Below are 17,745 nucleotides of genomic sequence, written 5' to 3'. Positions count from 1 at the left end.
TAGTGTCCTATAGTCCTTTGCTATCTGGATCTAGCCCCTAGGGGTTTTCAACCACTTTTTGGAGTTTCCAAGATACCATTACAAGTGTGTACTCACACTGGCCCGTGTGAGTATTTTGTTTTATCGATATACCTTCCCCATATTTTCCCTTTACCATTGTCCCATACGGGACCTTTGACCTGAAGACCTGTGATCCGTACAGGTGCTTGCAAGATACCATTATAAGTTACCACTCACATTAGGCCGTGTGAGTGAATAATTATTATAATTATTATTATATTCTTGTATACCTGATGACACTGTCTCATTGCCCCCCTTTACATTGAAATCGATTTTGTGTGTATATGCATCTAATTACCTTCTTATCTATGTTTACACCCGTATGAGAGGAGAACCAATGTCAAGATTCGTCTAACGACAAACATCAAGGTTACAGTAAGAAGAAAAGACAGAGAGAGAAGACCATAAAGAAAGAAGGATCATCTAGAAGAAAGACACGACTGCAAAAGAAACCTTGATGGGATACAAGTTACACAAGGCCGTGTAAGTTTTCCTTTTATTGATTTATTTCGCATCCATAGACTTATTTCACCCACATAAGTCTTAACCCTTTTCTAGGGAGTACTAATCTCCCTTTGAGGACACTTTAAGGGTGTCAGAACCCCACTGAACATCATAGAGAGATAATACAATCACACTCCACCATTCCTTACGCTTTCCTAGTTGCAGGGCACGTGCTTCAACAAAACGCTTAACCTGTCCCCTCCACGTCACTGGAGTATGTCTGGAACACGTAACCTTATTCCTCAGAACTGGTCCTCAGCTGGACTAGGCCTCCCTGGCACCTCAATGCCCCTGGGAAACCCAACCAGTGCTTCACTGGACCAGTCCCAAGATTATCTATAAATCTGCAGACAGAGAGAGAATCTGATTGCGACAGCCCCTTTCATAGACCTCTGTGTCCTATGTTTAACATGAACAGGGACTTCTTGCCACTCAGAGCATGGAAACTTTTCCCACCAGCCAACCAGAGCGAGGATCATCTGACTGATTATGTCAGAGGAAAGGGTGTGCCAAGCAGCACCTCCCCCCACCCCCGCGCAATCATAGCCACCTGCCAGGCTTAACAGTGTCTCAGAGAACAAAGAAGGCTTTTGGGCCTGTTCCTCTGCCCCTCCATGCTAAACCAAATGGCCCGACACGTCTGGACATCCTGGTTCTCCTTTGAGCTCAGATGTCTATGCAGACACCCTGGCACCTATGCAAATGCTCAGGCTGACTGCATAGATATTTATACATACAGTATAACACACTATAAACATTAGTTTAATAAAGTATAAATCTTGGGGAACCTTATATATGTGTGGGGAAAATGGTTTGGGATACCTGGGCTTGAAAACCAGGAGTCTGGGGAACTCTGTGCAGCCCCAATGTAATTTACCCTGCGAACCCACAAATAGTGCCTGCACGCCGGGGAGAATCAGGAAACTCGGCCCCCCAAACTCCTGCAAACAAAACGAATACATTTTCACCCAAATATCCCACCTTAAACTTACACTCCAAAAATCTCATGTCTATACGACACAGGGAACCCCAAAAACCTCTAAACAGGTCGGGTTTTTGCTATAATTTACATGGTACTTCCATAGCCCACCCCATCATTGTGTAATGATGGACACCCACAAAGCCTACGCTGTTTCCAGGGAGCCATACCTGTACCTGGGGTAACCCCTAAACCAGGGACCCCCTATTCTAAGTATACTATAACACATCTCACCATGGCTCACTTTCCTTCCTGGGCTGTGCTGAAGCAGGGTAACCTAGTGGTGAGTGTCGGTTTCGTTTTCAAGGGTTAAAGGAGAAAACGATTGATTCACATACATTGTCCTGTGGTAAAGAAAACCTGCCCCATTTCCACAGAGGGAAAAAAGTTCAGAAAACAAAAGCATAAGGAAAACAAATGTTTATTATAGATTGAAAGCAAAACATGGAACACTCAACATTTTTCTTTTTTGATCAATACAATAACTCCCCGAACATTTCATGATATGGAAAATCTCTGGGACTTAAAACAAATAACTGATAGGGTATCACTTTATTTTTATCAGAGTAGAAGTGTCCCTAATTGTTACCGTGTAAAAAAGTAAATGAATGATAATTAACTATGACAGTTCTACATAGATAACATTTTAGATAACATTGCTTTCCCAATCTAATTTCGACATTTCTCTAGGACTAATCCAGCATCTACAACTTTGAGATGAAAACAAAATGGAAAAATTCCCAAACATTTTCTTTATTTCTTGTTAATCAGGAGATTTTTGCAGAAAATAAGTGCAAATTGAACCTTCTAGAAAAAAATAAAATAAACCCAGGGTTTCCTATCGTGAACAGCGTTTCTATGATGCATGTGTGGGTTTACTCGCAAGTCTTTCATTTTATGTGGCTTTTTTGATGCATAGAAATATTTTATCAATAAAGTTTTTCCCACGTGGAACAATCACACAGATTCTACTTCATGTGTTTCGCTGGTGTGTGACAAGACTTTCAAGGTGAGGGAAAAAATAATATGCCATGGGAAGTTCCACTTCTCTCATTTGTCTGGTGTGTAAGACTTGAGTTTTCAGAAAAGCATTTCCCACATTTAGGGAAAAAATACATTGTGATTTTTGATGCAATTAAAAGCGGCTTTCCTAAAAATATTGAACATAAGTCTCTCTCCTTTGTGTATTCTCTGATATACTGTAAAATTAGATTTGGAAGCAAAGTATTTCCCACATTTATGGCACACATTATTTCTGTTCTGTACGAGTTGTCTGGTGTTGAAGAAGATTTGACCAGAGTAAAGCAATTCCCACACAAAGTTCAAGCATAAGGCTTTTCTCTTGTATGAATTATCTGATATTGATTAAGAGTGTACTTACAAAAGTGTTTCGTATGATGTTTCTACCCTGTGTGGTTTATTTGATATATAACAAGATTTTCCAAATTCACTTCATTAATTAGGGCTTCTTCTCTCCTGTGTGTAATCTCTGATGTATAATATGACTATATTTGTGAGTAAACCGTTTCCCACAGTCATTACACTTATGAGGCTTCTCTCCTGTGTGTTTTTTGATGTACAAAAAGACTAGATTTGTAAATAAACTATTTCCGACATTCTTTGCATTTATGAAGCGTCTCTCCTGTGTGTTTTGTGATGCGCAACAAAATTAGATTTGCGAGTGAAGTGTTTCCCACATTCCTTGCATTTATGAAGCTTCTCTCCTGTGTGTATTCTCTGATGTTCAAGAAGACTAGATTTGTAAGCAAACGGTTTCCCACATTCATTGCATTTATGAAGTTTCTCTCCTGTGAGCATACTCTGATGTTCAAGAAGATTAGATTTGTACATAAACTGTTTCTCAGATGCAATGCATTTATGAGGCTTCTCTCCTGTGTGTGTTTTCTGATGATAAACAAGATTAGATTTGAAAGTAAACTGTTTCCCACATTCATTGCATTTATGAGGCTTCTCTCCTGTGTGAGTTCTCTGATGCGCAACAAGATTATATTTGCGGTTGAACGGTTTCCCACATTCATTGCATTTGTGACACTTCTCTCCTGTGTGCATTTTCTGATGTACAATAAGATAAGATTTGAAAGTAAACCGTTTCCCACATTCATTACATTTGTGAGACTTCTCTCCTGTGTGTGTTTTCTGATGCGCAACAAGATGAGATTTGCGGTTGAACTGTTTCCCACATTCATTGCATTTATGAGGCTTCTCTCCTGTGTGCACACTCTGATGTACAATAAGATAAGATTTGAAAGTAAACTGTTTCCCACACTCATTGCATTTAAAAGGCTTCTCTCCTGTGTGTTTTCTGATGATCAACAAGATTAGATTTGTAAGTAAACTGTTTCTCACATTCATTGCATTTATGAGGCTTCTCTCCTGTGTGTATTTTCTGATGTTTAACAAGATTTGGTTTGCGACTGAAGTGTTTCCCACATTCCTTGCATTTATGAGGGTTCTCTCCTGTGTGTGTTTTCTGATGATCAACAAGATGAGATTTGTTAGCAAAGTGTCTCCCACATTCATTGCATTTATGAGGCTTCTCACCCGTGTGTGTTTTTTGATGTTTAACAAGATTTGGTTTGCGACTGAAGTGTTTCCCACATTCCTTACATTTATGAGGGTTCTCTCCTGTGTGTGTTTTCTGATGATTAACAAGATTAGATTTGAAAGTAAACTGTTTACCACATTCATTGCATTTATGAGGCTTCTCTCCTGTGTGTGTTTTCTGATGCACAACAAGATGAGATTTGCGGTTGAACTGTTTCCCACATTCATTGCATTTATGAGGCTTCTCACCTGTGTGTGTTTTTTGATGTTTAACAAGATTTGGTTTGCGACTGAAGTGTTTCCCACATTCCTTGCATTTATGAGGGTTTTCTCCTGTGTGTGTTTTCTGATGATCAACAAGATGAGATATGTTAGCAAAGTGTCTCCCACATTCATTGCATTTATGAGGCTTCTCTCCTGTGTGTGTTTTCTGATGCACAACAAGATGAGATTTGCGGTTGAACTGTTTCCCACATTCATTGCAGTTATGAGGCTTCTCTCCTGTGTGTGTTTTCTGATGATCAACAAGATTAGATTTGTAAGTAAACTGTTTCTCACATTCATTGCATTTATGAGGCTTCTCTCCTGTGTGTATTTTCTGATGTTTAACAAGATTTGATTTGCAACTGAAGTGTTTCCCACATTCCTTGCATTTATGAGGGTTCTCTCCTGTGTGTGTTTTCTGATGTACAATAAGATGAGATTTGTTAGCAAAGTGTCTCCCACATTCATTGCATTTATGACCCTTCCCCTCTGAGGGGAAATTGATATGTTCCATTGTCCTATCTGTTGAACACGCTGCAGTGTGGATCCAGCTCGTGGATCCATCTGTTGGAAGGAAATGCACAGTGAGTGTATCATACAGTATAATCTAACATTTCATTCACTATGAGCATCATTTGACAATGAGGGGTGCTGGCTTTATGGTGGTAACACTTTTGAGTTTGGTTACATGTTCTATGCCACTTTATGTATTTGCTGTCCTCTCTCTATATGTAATCATAACAAAGACAATTCAGAACTTGAATATGGTAACAAAACAAATAGAAAAAAAGACTCCTCTCCATGCTTCTAAATAATATCACCACCCTGGTAAAGGTGATGCTCCTAAAGATGGGCCACAGGACTTCCCGGTGTCACGATCCCCATTGGTAGCAATCACATGTTCGGGGATCTCCCCCAGAGTGACAAACAGAAGCTGAGGGGGCTCTGATCAACCCAGAAAAAACTAGCATTTTAAGGATGATTTACCTGGAATGACACGAGAACCTAAAGTATGGCATAATTGGTCCTGGGCCATAGCAGGTACATTATTAGAGTAATCTAAAGGTTAAAATAACAAAAAGACAAAAATGCCCAATGCTACATCCAATGTGACAAAATACATACAAATATACGTCATTCTCATGAGCAAGGGTCATTTAGTTAAACCCTTTGGCCAAAGCATTATAAGCCTGCAGCCACGTCACGGCATAACCAAATTGCAGGTCCTTACACTACCTGATAAAATTCTCATGTACCTGTGTTGGAGGGAGAATAACCAAATTGGGTCTGTCACAACAGGAACATGAAAGAAACTGCTACTTGGAAAGTGGGGCGGTGTGACTTAAGGGGTTCTAGAGATTTCTGGGATAATGTGTGTTTATTGATTTTAAAGGTTTAAATAAGGAATGTACAAAAAGAAAGAAACGACAACCGCTCAACTATTAATACTCATAAAATAGTATTGGAAAGAGTGGGGTGCATGGGGAATATATTGTATACACACAAAAACTGAACAAGACTTATCAGCAACAAAGAACCCCCTATTGTAGCACTCAACCACAGATGAATGATATATAAAGGATATAATATCCTAAACGAAAATCCTCACAAAATATAATTATATATCACATAGAGAGGGGTAATCACAGTTAAAATAATACAATTGTATTATATATCAACTCTTCTAAGTGCTCAAAAATAATATAAACAGTGAAAGAGTAGTAAATCTAAAATCCCCGATGGAGAGACTGATAATTTCAAGATAGGGGTTAATGGCAATATAAATGCAAGTTGATTATACTATTGTATTTTAAATCCCCTAATGATCTTGACCGGACACAAAACAGTTAAACACTACCTAGAATCCACATTGATCTTAGGTTGTAACAGACCTGCTTAATAGTATAATAGTGTTGAATCAGTGGTTCCTGGAGTATGCCAGCCGTGTGTGTAGTGTAACACAAATGTATCCAGGCTTGTAGTGTTGAGTAGCAGCTGTCACATTGTTACGTATTCACTTAGATACAGTTTGCTGTTAGTAAAAGAATCTCAACGAGTATCTCATTGTACCATAGCAAGCCTAATGTCGTAGCAACACAGGCCATGAGATTATTAAAGTCACACGTGAATCATCATGTGTCAGCAGCTACCCACATACAGTAGCAAGTTTGCCTAAGTCAGAAAACATGCACCTAAACAAGCCACGCTAAACATCTAATGATGTATACAATGATAAAACCGTTTCACAGCAGGCTGGCAGTGTTCACAGCTGGTGTCAGTAGCCGTCTCAACCAGATTACGTCATCATCCCAATATCATCCTACCCAATTCATTCATCTGTGGTTGAGTGCTACAATAGGGGGTTCTTTTTTTGCTGATCAGTTTTGTGTGTATAAAATAAAGAATGATAAGGAATTTTTCCTAATTACTTTTAATACTGATGCACGACATCATTTCCTTGAGTACAATCCTACACATAAATTTGAATTTTAAATCATTTTTCTCTGCACATAGGGGAAATATGGGCCCGGACCTCCTTTCTTCACACCTGTTCTACTCACCTGTGCTGGTACCTTCAAGGCTTTCCATCTCCTGAGCTTCCAGGTGACTCTTCACACTCGGATCCTCTATTTGCTCAGCCCTTGGTACAATTTCATCTTTAACTTCACCTGCTCAAATCATTCAATACCAATTACATTTTCTGATTTCATTGACTTTGTCATATTTAATAGATATTCTACTTAATGTGTTTGACTGTTTTACACATGGCAGTGGGTACCAAATTGGATAGCTCCTCACCTGTAACCGCTGTTGGACAGAAAACTCTTCTGTAGGTACTAGTACTGTATATAAGGCCCTCACCTTACGTGCAAGAACAGTATTTTCTCTTTCCTACAGCGTAGCAGTAGGATTTGTTATTTTGAAATAGGACTCACCGTGCAGTTATATTCAGGAGTCGTCAGCCTCTCCCCCCTGAAGCACCTGCAGGTGTCTGTGTTCTGGAACACAATCAGTGAAACACAAGGCCAGCGTAGGCCTTATAGGGCTGGTAATGGCATCCCACATGAGTGCTGAGGATCGGAAGTGGTCACCATGTCTACAAGCGGCATGTGCAATGACGTAAAAGCGCAACAGTGACGGAATTCCTCTATTATGCTTGTGGTATGCGGATGCACTTAGAAAGTCAGGGAAAGAGTGCAGATTGAGCATGCAAGCAAGCAGTCTCCCAAAAGGTCACGGTCACAAACAAGTCTGGACAAGGAGACTCTTTTTCAGAGGCGTCAGATGTATTTCAGCAACATTCGGGGGCGAATATTGGGATTCATCCAAACAGGTGGGGTTAGATGAAGATTTGGATTTTAATTTAGACCTTGTAGATCCCTTAATTAAGGCAATGAGGTAAATACTGGAGTTACAAGACATAGAAGAATAACGCATGAAGTAAGAAATTATTCATGGGCTCACAAAGGAAGATGAGATATTTCCCCCTGCACAAGGTTATAAAGGGGGTGATGGAGGCTGAGTGGACAAAGCCAGACAAGAAATTGCTTGTTCTTAAAAGATTTGCTGGGATGATTTCTATTGAGAAAAATTGGTCAGGTTTTTGGAAGCCGTCCTAAAGTTTACGCTGCAATCACAAGGATTGCTGGAAAAATGAAGTTGCATGTCGAGGAGCTGTATCCTTCAAAGATGCTATGGACTGAAAAATGGAGTTTGTCATAGGAAAGTATTTTTCAGTATGCAAACCAACAGTAGCAATAACATCCCAATCCAGACCCATGCACATCGGAGCAGCTTACATGGAAGAAACACTCAAGCAGGATACAATGAGAGGATTGATCCTGAGTGCTCTCAGAGAAATTAAGTTGACAACAGATCAGCAAGACCCATGGCACTTTCAATGGCAGTGAGAAGGGCACCATTGTGGCTGAGACATTGGGTATATAGAAAATATGTTCAAGCACATCAAAAATGTGTAAAAATTATAATTAAATGGTCATACTAGACCTATACTGCAAAAATCTGGAAACTATATGAAACCACAGATAACCAGCTGAAGTTTAACATATATTAGTGAGTGAAATACTATGTATGTGACATAGACAGATAACACCACAGTGCAAATATATATAATAATAAACATCTCTTTATAAGGAGAGGGTTTGAAGCTGTACTGGAAAGGCTGAGGTCAAGATAACGTCAGCTAGATAAAGAGAAAAAGAAGAAAGTGCAAGACCCTCATAGTGTAGTATGTAAAAATAGAATTTGTATATGGAAGGTAAAATATGCACGTGCAGAATAGAAATACTATATAGGCATGTAGGTATTGTGACAGATATAAGGGGATGGTAGTGGAAAGTGTATATGTTGCCTCCCAATTATTGCAGGGTTTCTGCCATAATTAAGCCCCAGGGAGATGCAGTGTGCAATTTTGGATTTTTTCGCCTCCTATTGGGTCCCGGGGGTGGAGCACTTGGAGAGTAAGGTGGGCCTGTACTCCACTCCACGTTTTGGAGATTTACCAGGTAGAATCCAGACCGGGACTTCTAGCTCTCCCTGGTCTCACACAGCTGCAACTGCTAATGAAGATGAGCAGCTGTTAAAGCCTGCCTGTGAGCAGACCAATTTATTTTCAGAGAAGCTTGTACTAAGAGAGCGGTGTTTTGTGCTCAGTGGAGCAAGGACTTTTGTTTGTTTTGATTTATTCATGTTATCTGCTGTAACATCTTAATGGCAAAATAAACAGGCCAAAGCTTTATTTTCACCTCTGTGTCAGAAGACTGTCTCCGCTACCTGGAAGTGGTGAAAGTGGTGATCCCTGGATGAAAGGTACATAGCAGAAGGGTACTTTTGTCACAGTAGAAAAAACAGTAATGGATAAGGCGCTCCCACGACTGCTGCAGAAGATCCACAGACGGCACCACGTCTTCCTTCACAGGCTACGATATGGCCACGAATGCCTAAGTTGTTCACCCTCACATCACTGCTCCTCCAAGGAACGGGATAGCCAGAGTTGGTAAGGGAGCAGAAGAATATCAATCGAGATCCGCTTTCTCCAACAGTTACAGCTCTTGGGTACTGCGCGTCTCAACCTCCAATCAGCACAGCAGAGAGAGGGAACCCCATGCATCGACAGGCGGAACCACAGAGTGACGTGTACCGTGTCACAAACTCCAACCAATCACAGCTCCGGTCACAGAGGGGAAACAGCGTCCTGGAATCGTAATCGGAATGCGATCAAACAGCATCTAGCAGAAGCGTCTAATGTTGAAATAAAAGTCCAGAAAAAACTATACTGAGCTTAATAAATCCAATAAACATATTGGATCAAAATAAAAACTCCAACGCATTTCATGACGCAAGGTCACTTCTTCAGGGATGCTGTGATTGGTTGGAGTTTGTGACGCGGTACACGTCACTCTTTGGTTACGCCTGTTGACACGTGGTATTTTCTCTTTCTGTTGTGCTGATTGGAGGTTGAAACGTGCAGTACCCAAGAGCTGTAACTGCTGGAGAAAGCGGATCATAGTTGATATTCTTCTACTCACTCCACCAACTCTGGCTATCCCATTTCTTGGAGGAGGGTGAACAACTTTGGCATTCGTGGCAATATCGTAGCCTGTGAAGGAAGACATGGTGCCTTCTGTGGATCCTGTGCAGCAGTCGTGGGAGCGCATTATCCATTACTAGGTTTTATACCTACAGTACATGCCTATATATAGTATTTCTATTCTGTACGTGCATATTTTACCTTTCATATATAAATTCTATTTTTACATACTACACTATGAGGGATTTGCGCTTTCTGCCTTTTCCCCTGAGACATTGGGTGGCAGGCTCCACCACAAAGAACAATCTCTGTTCTCTGCCTTTGAAAGGAGAATATATCTATCCGCCAAAAACAGGATGCAATATCCAATGTTAGTTGGAACTGTGTTCCTGCCGCAGGAGAGAACAGCGAAGTGTTTTTTTTTTCTATCAATTTTTTTATTGAGAAAATAAACAATACAAACCGGCGCCGATATAGTCCCAAGGTGAATATTAAAGTCCAATGGTATTAAAGTCTCTAATGGTGGATATCTGTTTGTATGACTTTCCAGCTTTTCCTCAGGATGTTACTCCATACATGTAGAAAAGAGACAAAGAAAACACATCATAGTGCAAAAATGCAATAAGGTAACATGCAGGACAAACAAGACAAGACAAACACTACATAGAACAAGCACGGCTGACTAATATTAAAGAGTTGGTTTATTACACACAATAAAAAGCTGTAGCAGATGTGGGATCCGGTGTGTTAAAACCAGAGTCCTACTTACAGAACTGCCACAGATCATAAGCAGAGGTGGGGGTGAATGGTGACCGGCTGCAGCTCCGTCCGAGCACGTGACATCCAGGGGTCTCCTTCGCTCCGCAACCGGAAGTACGTCACTCCAGGCGACTCTGGAGCTTAGTCCTCTGCCTCAGTCTAAGAGTAACGCACAACAAAACGGCCCAACGCGTTTGGGGCGCATGCGCACTTCTTCAGGGGTAATAAATCACTGAGCATGGGATACCTATATACTGACAAAACCAATACTATTGGATGACAAAACCAAAATCAACCTGCGTGATTGGTCTAAATGGCTGTCAGTCATGCCCAATATACAATCAGCCTCACTAACATACTGTATACAATATAATTGCTATGATTTACATACATGGTATTATAACCATCCAAACCTACGTATTGATCATAAAAAGAACGCAAATAGAATCCATATTGCAAAGTGACATGTTTTTGTCCATAAAATGTATATAGATTGTTATTATTATAAAATTATAAATATATATCAAAATGTTAAAAAATATATAGATATATATATAAATTTATTATTTTAAAAATATATTATTTTAAAAAGACTCCCACTTCAAAATCAATATTTAAGCCATTAGGAGAGAGGGTCTTCAGCTCATAGATCCAATAAGCTTCACGCCTACTGATCTGATTGAGCTGATCCCCCCCCCTCCAACTGGCCTGCTCTGTCTCAATAGCCTGACATTTCAATCCAACCGGATTTTGGTTGTGATGAACTAAAAAATGGTGCGAAACACTATGCGTCGTGAGACCTCTCTTAATATTATATATGTGCTCATATACCCTCCTCTGATAGCACCTCTCTGTACGGCCCACATACTGAAGGCCGCAGGGGCACTGAAGCAAATAAATCACATATGAAGTGTGACAATTGATAAAGGATTTTATAGTGTAGATCTTTTAAGTCACATTGGATCTAAACGTTCTAGTGTTACAGCTAATTGAGCAAGCAGTGCATTTGGTACATTTAAAAAAACCTTTACTGGCATTTGTTGACACAGATTTGGAATGATCCAGAGGACAACTGGGTGCCAAACGTGATTTTAAATTGGCTGCTTTTGTAAAAATAATTTTAGGTTTAGCTGGAAGACATTGTGCTAACGTGTTGTCACACAGAAGAATTGGCCAATGTTTATTTAAAATCTGACAAATTTTTGGGGCCATTTTATTATATTGTGTAACGGAGGCCAAACTACCATTAGATTCCTTGAACCTAATACTGAATCGAGTGATAAGGGAAGTCCCTTGTTCTCAAAAAAGAACAGCACTACTCCAGAATATTTCTGGTTAGAAAAGTACATGGAGAATTCGGAGCAGTACTGGATCTCGGGAGATTCAATACTTTCCTCGAACTAGGAAAATTCAAGATGGTATCATTAAACACAATTATTCACAAAGTCAAGCCAAAGAACTGGCTGGTTTCAATAGACCTGAAGGATGCATGTCTGAACATACCCATCACACAGAGCCATCAGAGATTCTTCATAATTCCAGTAAAGGGAAAGCATTATATATACACTGCCATCCCTTTTGGATTAGCACCTTTTCCAAGGTAGTAGTTCCATTGGTGGTTGAGTTGAGATAGAGGGCTATCCAGATATATCAATGACTGGAAGAATAGGAAGAATTATTGTTAACATCTCAAGACAAAAGGTGTTACTGTCAAACACACACATAGTAATCACAATCTGGAATATCATGGGTGATGGGAGAGATTCCATATGAAACCACTGCAGAAAACATTCTTAGATCAATGGAACACAGCTCCAAAATATCTAGAGCAAAATATTTACATATATCCAATAACAGGACTGGATCTACTGTAAGATGGTGGGAAATACCACAAAATCTGAAAAATGCACGATCTCTCGAGGAAGGTGATTAAATAACAATAACGAACAATCAGTTCTGGATTGGGAGTGCAGATGGGAAGATGGTTGGCACAAGGAAGTTGGCCAAGGTCCTACAAAGAGCTTTCAGCAAACATACTAAAAATGCGTGCAGTGAAGAACATGATCAAAGAATGTCACGCTTGTATTAAAGACAATAATATAAGAGTAGAATCTGATAATATTGCCATGGTAAAATACATTGCAAAAGAAGAAGGAACCAGAAGCGGGAGACTCACATCATGTCTTAGGATGACCACACGAACAACATCACAGCGATTCATATTCCCAGATGCAAAAGAAAATGCTGCAGCTGACTTTTTGAGCCGAACAAGAATTCGTCCAGATGAATGGGAATTAGAGGTTGGATATTTTACCAGCTGATGTATCCCCAGGGTCAGCCCCAGAGAAGGCTCCATGAGGTCTATCTCAAAAACAAAAAAAAGTTGACTGCTTCTGCTCAAGGCTTTCATATGATCACTCGAATAAGACAAGAAGAACACCCTTTCCTCTGTTGCTCTACTGCTAAAACAAACCTCTTTAACAAACCATGTGGGTTGCTCCATGGCTGATACTATACTTATTATTCATTGACCTCAACCCCTTGCTGATGCACTTAACAGAACACCCTCTTACTGTCTCTGTAAATTCCCCCTACTTACCACTTAGATTGTAAGCTTTTCAGAGCAGGGACTCCTTTTCCTAATCTTACTTTTATGTCTCAAGAGCTTATTTGTATTATGTATTATATTATGCCACATGTATTACTGCTGTGAAGCACTATGTGCACGGATGGCCCTATATAAATAAAGATATACATACTGTACAGGCTTATTACAAGATTTCTACAAGCAGTCCAACAGCTAAGACCCAAAATAAGAAGCACAGTACTAACATGGGATCTTTCATTTGTCTTACAATTCCTGGTGGGTCACCATTTTCAACAATTGCAGCAAATTCTGTTGACCAGGAAGACAATCACATCAGCGAGAAGACTGGCAGATCTCCAAGCTTTGACGTTTCACCAGGATAAAGCAGTTTTAAGACCAGTTTTCTATTTGTTTCCAAAAATAATTTCCCATTTCATTTAAATTAAGTAACCGCCTTCCTTCATGTTCCTATCCTCTCTATATTATATATATTTTTACATCCATGGGAGAAACCGAAGTCTGTCCTACAGGTAAGGTGAGGGACTTATATAATAGGACCTGCAGAAGAGTTTCCTGTCCTACTACGGCTGAAGGGGAGGAACTATCCCATTTAGTACCCACTGCAGTGAGTGGAGACCCAGAAAAGAAAATAACGGTAAACTGAATACATTTTCTCTTTTTTTCCCTAAAACATTTTTTATTAAAATGAATGGCCTTACTAGAAATTAACATTGGAATATAAATACTAACCATTTTAAAGGGTTTTAAACAGTCAAACATATTCACATGAACTAAACATTTAAGAACTCAGGGAGATTATTTACTAATTCTGACCCATGTTCCATGGAGATAATTATCCTGTATGTTACTCACCTGCACTGGTGTCTGGGTGGATTTGCCCCGGTTGAATGTCCTGTTCCCCTCTCTCTTCCTCTCCCTGCTCTTTAATTGATACAATATCTAGATTTTCATAGTGGAGGCCTGTCAGTTCCAATAGAGGATTACACAGATGTGTATACATTTACACCATACATTGTAGCAGTTTAAAGAAATTGTAAAAATGTATATTCTTTCTTAAGAATCTTTTATGGATTTGTCCCATCTCAAAATTAATAGACCCTATCTTCATAGTATTCACATATACAGTTGTGTGAAAAAGAAAGTACACCCTCTTTGAATTCTATGGTTTTACATATCAAGACATAATAACAATCATCTGTTCCTTAGCAGGTCTAAAAATTAGGTCAATGCAACCTCAGATGAACAACAACACATGACATATTACACCGTGTCATGATTTATTTAACAAAAATAAAGCCAAAATGGAGAAGCTGTGTGTGAAAAACTAAGTACACCCTTACTGCTTCCATAGGAATTAAGATGCTAAGTAGCAGACAGGTGCTGCTAATCAAATGCCCTTGATTAATTGATCATCAGCAAGTGTGACCACCACTATAAAAGCCGAAGTTTTAGCAGTTTGCTGATCTGGAGCATTCAGGTGTGTGTTAACACAATGCCAAGGAGGAAAGACATTCGCAATGATCTTAGAGAAGCAATTGTTGCTGCCCATCTCTGAAGGGTTATAAGGCCATTTCCAAACAATTTAAAGTCCATCATTCTACAGTGAGAAAGATTATTCAATAGTGGAAAACATTCAAGACAGTTGCCAATCTTCCCAGGAGTGGACGTCCCAGCAAATTCACCCCAAGGTCAGGCCGTGCAATGTTTAAAGAGATTGCAAAAAAAACAAGAGTTACATCTCAGACTCTACAGGCCTCAGTTAGCATGTTAAATGTTAAAGTTCATGACAGTACAATTATAAAAAGACTGAACAAGTATGGTTTGTTTGGGAGGGTTGCCAGGAGAAAGCCTCGTCTCTCTAAAAAGAACATGGCAGCACGGCTTAGGTTTGCAAAGTTGCATCTGAACAAACCACAAAACTTCTGAACAATGTCCTTTGGACAGACGAGACCAAAGTGGAGATGTTTGGCCATAATGCACAAAGCCACGTTTGGCGAAAACCAAACACAGCATATCAGCACAAACACCTAATACCAACTGTCAAGCACAGTGGTGGAGGGGTGATGATTTGGGCTTGTTTTTGCAGCCACAGGACCTGGGAACCTTGCAGTCATTGGGTCGACCATGAACTCGTCTGTATACCAAAGTATTCAAAAATCAAATGTGAGGCCATCTGTCCGACAGCTAAAGCTTGGCCGAAATTAGGTCATGCAACAGGACAATGATCCCAAGCACACCAGCAAATCTACAACAGAATGGCTGAAAAAGAAAAGAATTAAGGTGTTGCAATGGCCCAGTCAAAGTCCAGACCTGAACCTGATTGAAATGCTGTGGCTGGACCTTAAGAGAGCTGTGCATAAACAAATGCCCACAAACCTCAATGAACTGAAATAACGTTGTAAAGAAGAGTGGGCCAAAATTCCTCCACAACAATGTGAGAGACTGATAAAGTCATACAGAAAACGATTACTTCAAGTTATTGTTGCTAAAGGTGGTTCTACAAGCTATTGAATCATAAGGTGTACTTAGTTTTTCACACATGGCTTCTCCATTTTGGCTTTATTTTTGTTAAATAAATCATGACGTGGTGTAATATGTCATGTGTTGTTGTTGTTAATCCGAGGTTGTATTTACCTAATGTTAAGACCTGCTAAGGAACAGATGATTGTTATTATGTCCTGATATGCAAAACCATAGAATTCAAAGAGGGTGGTGAATGTATGTAAAACATCTATAAAAACTTTAAGAAAACACAGCTAAATAAAACAACAATTGATAGCTTTTAAGCAATAAATCAGCTGGTGTAGCAACTCAATATCCAGCCTCAGTTGGGGGGTAAGCAAATAAGTCCAAAAAAGTTCATGAGAGCTAATAGTTTCCAGATAGATTTAGTAGTAGCAGTGCAACCATGTGGCTTCCCTGATGAAGCCGAGTACCCCGGCGAAACGCGTAGGATGGAGATAGCCGAGTAAACAGAGGACTTTTCCCAGCCCCCATTGATGTTCCTGCACGATCCCCAAGAATGACTGAGTGCCCATGTGCAACCACACACCGACGGAGCATCTCGGAGACTAGGTTTGAGGATGGAATCCGAACTACACTATAGGGAAGATGTCTTCAGCTCGAGCGACCATAGAGAATATGTGTAGGAAAGTGATCGAGGTGAGAGCTAAAATGAGAGACTCCTAAATGCTTAAAAGAACTTCCCAAACGTGAGTGTAACCATTTGATGTTAGTTAATACACTGATGAACTTTTGGAAACAAATTGCGCTATTGTTTCTTTTGTTCTTGTCCCTTTTTTTTTCATCTCTACCATTTTTGTTACACGTGAGTTTGTCTGTATGTTACTTCTATTGAATCTAGCAGGAAGATATGAACTTTTTTAAAACATAGTTCTACCTGAACTCCTGTTTAAAGGGATTCCCAAAGATTTGAGGGACTTGTAATTCTCCACCATTACGTCCTTGTAAAGCCCCTTGTGTCCTTCTATATAGTCCCACTCCTCCATAGAGAAATAGACAGCAACATCCTCACACCTTATAGGTACCTGAGACAGAGAGAATCCCATTCAGCGTTCACGTAGAGCAATTTATTCTGTAATTACTTATAAAGAGACAGTAAAACAAGAACATGCAGAGAATCACAGAGAGAAGATATAATAATACACACAGGTCCAGACAGAGCTTAGTCAGTAAAGGGTCATTATTCTGTCCCGTTTGTATTTGTCCCTGTTATGTGACTGCTGTCACTCCCCAGTGTTTATTGTTACTAATGTAACTACTTTCCCTCCCTGTCTGCCTGTTGCCTAGCAACTGCTGCACTGGCACTAATTTGGTATGTTCCAAGACCCCTGGCTATTGGTTTCTCCTTGTCATATTTCCTGCTTGAACAGGCAAGCAATATAATTGACCCCTCCCCTATATTTGTTACCTGCCCAGTCTCCACCCCTTTTAGTTACTGTTGTATACTGTTGTAGTGTTGTTCTACAATAGAGATTACAGAAGAAAATAAGGACTCTGTGTGCAGCAACAGGGAGTGAGTTAAGCTGCCTGCCTCTACTCACTTGCCACAGTGAGCTTGGGACAGAACAGTCATGAATCTGGTATAATGTAACATGCACCAGCAGTGCTCACCTCTCCAGTTAGCAGGTGGATGCTGCTATGGGGGGAATTCTTCCTCACAGTTATGTATTCCTACAGAATGAAGGAGAGTTATGTATGAGATGAGAGATGAGGAGAGTGGATACAAGACAAGGAGGGGGGATATGAGATGAGAGGAAATTAAGGCATGATTTATTTAAAAAAAACAAAATTTGGCACATTTTGCTTTTTTTTTTAAATGTTGTATTATGCAAGCATTTTTATGTATTTGTGTTCACATTTATATTGTATATCGATACCCATTTAATAAACTTTTTTCTCAAGTGGATTTGGATTAAATCAGGCAGGGTGGGC

General features: G+C 39.8%; 1 pseudogene; it reads right to left on the bottom strand.

Annotated features, from left to right (window-relative positions):
* Window positions 1-1,162: 1,162 nt before the first annotated feature.
* Window positions 1,163-17,745, bottom strand: part of LOC142471202 (uncharacterized) — a 30,047-nt pseudogene continuing 13,464 nt past the window's right edge.

This window comes from Ascaphus truei, chromosome 20 (assembly GCF_040206685.1).
Source record: "Ascaphus truei isolate aAscTru1 chromosome 20, aAscTru1.hap1, whole genome shotgun sequence".
NCBI lineage: Eukaryota > Metazoa > Chordata > Amphibia > Anura > Ascaphidae > Ascaphus > Ascaphus truei.
The sequence above is the reverse complement of the archived record's forward strand: the minus strand, read 5'-3'. Positions and strand labels throughout refer to the sequence as shown.